The 6,676-nt window shown below is 38.8% G+C and overlaps 1 pseudogene across 1 annotated transcript; it reads left to right on the top strand.

The window, feature by feature from the left end:
* The first annotated feature begins 2,090 nt into the window (after window positions 1-2,090).
* LOC308348375 (L-lactate dehydrogenase A chain-like) lies at window positions 2,091-3,065 on the top strand (annotated as a pseudogene). Its single transcript has one exon. The product of its transcript is annotated as an L-lactate dehydrogenase A chain-like (transcript).
* The last annotated feature ends 3,611 nt before the right edge of the window (window positions 3,066-6,676 follow it).

The raw sequence follows: 6,676 nt of genomic DNA on the forward strand, positions 1-6,676 counted from the left end.
ACTACTGGGTATTTACCCCAAAGATACAGATGGAGTGAAAAGAAGGGCCATCTGTACCCCAATGTTTATAGCAGCAATGGCCACGGTCACCAAACTGTGGAAAGAACCAAGATGCCCTTCAACGGACGAATGGATAAGGAAGATGTGGTCCATATACACTATGGAGTATTATGCCTCCATCAGAAAGAACGAATACCCAACTTTTGTAGCAACATGGACAGGACTGGAAGAGATTATGCTGAGTGAAATAAGTCAAACAGAGAGAGTCAAGCATCATATGGTTTCACTTATTTGTGGAGCATAACAAATAATATAGAGGACAAGGGTAGATGGAGAGGAGAAGGGAGTTGAGGGAAATTGGAAGGGGAGGTGAACCATGAGAGACCATGGACTCTGAAAAACAACCTGAGGGTTTTGAAGGGGCGGGGGGTGGGAGGTTGGGGGAACCAGGTGGTGGGTATTAGGGAGGGCACAGATTGCATGGAGCACTGGGTGTGGTGAAAAAACAATGAATACTGTTATGCTGAAAATAAATAAAAAATTAAAAAAATATATTCAGTCTCTATAAAGATAAAATCAAGCCAAATTATGAAAGGCCTTGAATTCTCTCACGAAATTTGCTTTTGTGGGAGTTATTCTATGGATAATAGAGAGCTATCAAAGGTTTTTTAGCAGATGAATGGTATAAAATCTGGCTTTAAGGTATGTAAGTTTGGGGACAGTGAGTAAGCTCTATAGATAATGGGAATTCAGCAGAAAACAAGAAAACACCAGTTCTCTTCTTTCCTTTACCTAGTAAAGAATTTAGCCTTCTGCTAATTTCAATCAATGCAGATTCTGAAACAATGTAACCTATGGCACCCCCATCAATCATGAAGAAATAAGGATTCAATTCATCATGGGCCAGTAAGTATATAATAATAGTGACTCGTGCTAACTTTATGAAATTATTATTGTCCAAATCTCCTTCTTCCATGGTATACATATTTTATATACAGTCTCCTCTAATTACTGGATGTATTTATCAGAGGCATACTTATTAAGTAAAGACAAAGATACTCAATATGTTTGCCCTGCATAAATTTTCCTCCTCTACTCCAACCAAGTTACAATTAGCAGTCAAAGCAATACTGAAAGGGGCTAAGAAAGAACAATTAAAGATGTGTGAATTATGCATATAATTGAGTATAATTAAATCCTTTTGCTTAGAGAAATGGAGGTGTAACAGTTACTCACACTTTTTAGCTGCTCTTATCAAGCTCCCAGTGGAACCCTTGGAAGGAAGCTGCAGAAGATGGAAATTCTGCTCTGGGCAACCCTGCCCAAGTTCAACTCTGAAGGGGCTCAGACCACTTACTACTATGCATACTTTCCAATCCTTGTTTTTGATATAGCTATGATACTAAAACTTGATTGTGGTTAATTACCTTAACCCATTAAATTACTGAGTTGTTTAATAAGACATAGTTTGGTTAATATTTTGGCAGCAAATCAAAAAGTATACCCTATATAACTATTATCTTGATTTCTCATCTTTCTCTTCAAAATCAAACATATTTTTCCACAAAACTTCCAACTATTCCAAAAATGAATTTTATTTCAGAACTCTAAATTCCCTGTTTACTGGATTCAGGAAGTCGCTGTGTTCATTACCTGGGGGTTACATTTTTCAGTTACCAGACAGTCCGGTGTTCGTACCAAGAGCTATGCTGCTTAGAATCTGGCATTTCCCTGGGTATTACTGAACACTTTTTACAGCTGTAAAAGCAGACAGTGTATTGTTTTCTAGCCCCCAAATCACTTTGTTTATGCATTATAGTGTAGAACTGTGGAGTCTCAATCAAACACTAGCTCATGCTTCTTTAAGAGAAATTTCGTTTTGCTCACAGGTAACCCTGCCTACACGCTCAAGCCAAGGTGGGGTGGCACTCCATCTGAGTAACCAACTGCTTAAACCTCTCAACTTTCATAACAGAAATGCAGATATAACACAGTATTGAAGCCACTGCCACCAAGTCCAGACCCAATGCCACGTGCCACCAATGCCCACCAAACATGCACTGCCAATTCCTTTTGGTTCGAAGTCCAACATGGCAACTCTTCATGATCAGCTGATTCAGAATCTTCTTAAGGAGGACTATATTGCCAGAATAAGATTACAATTGCTGGGGTTGGTACTGTCAGCATCGTAATGAAGGACTTGGCAGATGAACTTGCTCTTGTTGATGTCATGGAAGACAAACTGTAGGGAGAGATGATAGTTCTCCAACATAGCAGTCTTTTCCTCAGAACACCAAAAATTGTCTCTGGCAAACATTATAATGTGACTGCAAACTCTAAGCTGGTTATCACAGATGGGGCATGTCAGCAAGAGGGAGAAAGCCATCCTAATTTGATCCAGCATAATGTAAGCATCTTTAAATTCAACATCCTTAATATTGTAAAATATAGCCCAAACTGTAAGTCACTTGTTCTTTCCATCCCAGTGGATATCTTGACCTATGTGGCTTGGAAGATAAGTAGCTTTCCCCAAAACTGTGTTATTGGAAGTGGTTGCAATCTGGATTCTGCCCAGTTCCATTACCTAATGGAGTTCACCCATTAAGCTGTCATGGGTGGGTCCTTGGGGAGCATAGAGACTCTAGAGTACCTGTATGGAATAGAATAAATGCTGCTGGTGTTTTCCTGAAGAATCTGCACCCTGACTTAGGTACAGAAGCAGATAAGGAATAGTGGAAAAAGGTTCACAGACAGGCGGTTGATAGTGCCTATGAGGGGATCAAATTGAAAAGCTACACATGCTGGGCCACTGGGCTGTCTGTGGCAGACTTGGCAGAAAGTAAAATGAAGAATCTTAGGTTGGATGCATCCAATTTCCACAATGATTAAGGATCACTATGGAATAAAAGATGATGTCTTCCTTATGGTTCCTTGCATCTTGAGACAGAATGGAATCTCAGACATTGTGAAGGTGAATTTGACCCCTGAGGAAGATACCCATTTGAAGAAAAGTGCAGATACACTTTGAGGGATCCAAAAACAGCTGTAGTGTTAAAGTTTTCTAATGTTATACTACTTCACTGTCTAGGTGATTTTAGTTGGAGGCTGTGTATATTGTCCTTATTATCTGATCTGTTACTCAAGTAGTAATAGTAAGAGGCCTAGGAAAAAATACCGATTTCCCAAAGTTATAAATAGGAAACCCTGCACCTATAACCTGATACTGGGTGATCGCTATCTTGTGTTGTTCTAAATCTGTTCCTGTAAAATAGTTCTACCACCTCAAGGCACCACTGCCAATGTTGCATATGCTGTAGTTGTTCTTCATTCCAGATGAGTCTTTACTGTGTGTTATAGAACTTCTGATCCCTTCACCCAACATGTCAGCCCAACTTTTTTTTTTTCTCCAGTCAATCACATCCTAGGAATCTAATAGATAAATTCAGTTTTGCTGTTCTAAAGGATCTTGTTTTGTATTCTATGTGTATCAGAATATGGTATATATGGAAACATAGTAGAAAAAGAAAGACATATAAACAATGTAACATTGTTTACATGTTTACATATAAACAATGTAACCAACTGAAATACCAAATAAACTTTGTACAGTGAAAAAAAAGAAACACAGACATGATATCCACAAGTGTTACTGAGATTATGAATATGTCTTTAATCAGCAACCATTGCTTTAAAGCTCTTGCCAAAGAGTACAGCTTTGAATCACCTATTCAGATAGTAGTTTTGTGAAAGCTTCTTCCCTACTCCCCATGTTTCCTTCCAGTAGAAGAATCTCAATGACAAAACATCTTGACTTTTCTCTGCCATACTTCGCTAATCTTACTGGAGAATCTGGAAGAAGAAACTGAGTATGCATAAGCTAGACTCCTTCACTTTCACTTGGGAAAAGAGCAAGTATTCTGTTTCTCCTAAGCCTTTTGTGAAGGGCCTTCCCTACTCCAGTGCTGCCTGATAATGTGTAGAGGCGTCAGTCTGTTTCTGGGGTTCAGTAGCGGAGAGCCCTCTTGCCCAACACTTAAAAGCCACATTTTCCAAAATTAGCCATATAAGTAATGAAGGTGGTATTTGCAACCTCCATCTGCTAACTGATATATTTTATTTTGCAGTCAATTAGGAATGTGTTCAGTAAAAAATGTGTCTGTATTGGGCCCCAGCTAACACCTAACAACCACTAAAGTCCAACAGAAAAAAAATTTAATTTAATAAAGGCAGACTCCCACACCATCGACTCATTCTTTGAGGCTGAAAAGTTCTACCCTGGTGTCATTTACACCAATGTTTAGGTAGAGCATATTAAAATGAACCTTCTCAGAATTGCCTTCACTGAGTCAGACATTAATGTTAGCTTTTACTAGAAGTCATTATGAAAAAGGGTTGTGTAAAATAACATATGTGTCTGCTGATTGCTAAAAACAGTATCTGTTACATGTCTGTTGCTCAATGCTTCACTTGTTTATCCCATGTGGAATTTTTACTTTAGAATTTAGAAGCAGGAAAATATTGTCTTTACTCAAAAAATAGTACGCTTACTCAGCAAGGTAGAAATAACTGTGTGACCTATGATAATTCTCTTTTGATTTCACTAGCAGGAAATCCCTGGTCCAGAGAAGTGCTCAAGCACAGGAATTGTAATAGCCAATATGAAGAGCATTCTTGCTTCATTTTTTCATAGCTTTAGCATCTAATTTCCATTTCAAAAACCTGCACACAATCAGTTTTGTAAGCCATCCCATAGTCTAGAATGTAAATAAAGCACAATTAAAGTAATATAGGAAAATTGAAGCAAAGGATTTCCAGTTTCCAGTCTAGCACGTAAGGAGCTTGAACGTCTTCACTCCTGACATCACAGTAAGAAAAATGCTGGACAAACTAAAAATCAACTATTCTTCTTAGATCACCCACGGGATTGAGGTCACTGCCACCCTGCTCTTCCAGCTGAACAGACCGTTAGATACAGACAATCACAACTTATCAAAGCAGAATCCAAGGAGCAGAAACTTCTACAAGGACCAGAACGAGAATGGGAAAACTTAATCTGTAATTGATGAATTGCTGGAGGCTCACTGCAGGCAAGTTTAAGAGTTAAAAATCATAGGGTGATCCAACTTTAGGAAGACCTCCAAAGTTTTGTGAGGCTTACTCACATGAAAACTGGAGAGAAATCTCCTCTTGCTTCTGGCAAACAACAGCCACTTTGAAGTAGGCCTAGATAATTCTGTTCTTTTCACAAGGCCTGCCCTCAAGATAAGCTATTGTACCAGAGCCTAACTAACCAGGGTTTTATCAGTCTAACCAATATAGGAGAAGGGAAATATCTAACTCCAGTCAACTCTAACCTTCCTATCTCACCAAAAGAGGAAGCAACAACAAAAACAACAAAATCCAAAACTGAAAAGATCACAACCAGAGGCACAGATTCTCTAAAAGACTGATACCTGATCATAGACTAGAGAATCCTTCCCCTCCCCTAAACAGCTTATCATTTCATCAGCAGGGCTTCTGTATAATAAGATAATAATAACAGAAAGAACTGTGTATCCCAGATCTTATTTAAGAAAAGTCTCTAGGGAAATCCAAGGAAAACAGCAGAGACAAAAACAAGGACACCAAAGGAAATTTTTGCCTATGATACACAGGGCCACAACAAGAAGTAAACACAGCCTAACCCCTAACCACATAACCATAAAGGCTCATGTTAGATGCCTATTCACCTTAGTTCCTTTTAGACAATATATCATGCCTGGCTTTCAACCAAAAACACTTTAAGGGACAGAGAGGGCACCAAAACCAGACTCAGATGTGGCAGAGATGCTGGAATGATCAGACTGGAAATGAAAACAATTATCATTAATATGGCAAGAGTTTCAGTGGAAAAAGTAGGCAAGATCCAAGAACATGGTTAATGTAAGCAGAGAGATAAGAGACTCAAACCAAGAATCAAAAGGACATGCTGGAAATCAGAAACACCACAATAGAAATGAAGAATGCCTCTGATGGGCTCATCAACAGACTGGACACTACTGAGGAAATAATCAATGATACTGAAGAAATATTAATAGAAATTTCCAAAACTGAAATGTGATGAGAAAAATAAATGAAAAAGCAGAATATCCAATAACTTGGGACAATTATAAAATGTGTAATATATGTATAATGGGAATAAGAAGGAGAAGAAGAGAAAATAATTGAAGAAATATGTGAAGCAATATGACCAAGAGCTTCCAAAATTAATGATAGACACTAAACCACAGACCCAGGAAGCTCAGATAATAGCAAGCAGGATAAATATCAAAAAATCTACACTGAATACCGAACTTTTGTATTAGCATGGACAGAACTGGAAGAGATTATGCTGAGTGAAATAAGCTAAGCAGACAGAGTCAATTATCATATGGTTTCACTTACTTATGGAGCATAAGGAAAAACACGGAGGACATTGGGAGTCGGAGAGAAGTGAGTTGCGGGAAATCGGAGGGGGAGATGAACCATGAGAGACTGTGGACTCTGAGAAACAAACTGAGGGTTTTGGAGGGGAGGAGGGTATGTGTTTGTGGGGGGGGGGAGTTGGGTGAGCCTGGTGGTGGGTATTAAGGATACCATGTATTGCATGGAGCACTGGGTGTGGTGCATAAACAATGAATCTTGGAACACTGAAAAA

Source organism: Martes martes (assembly GCF_963455335.1).
Source record: "Martes martes genome assembly, chromosome: 8".
Lineage (NCBI taxonomy): Eukaryota > Metazoa > Chordata > Mammalia > Carnivora > Mustelidae > Martes > Martes martes.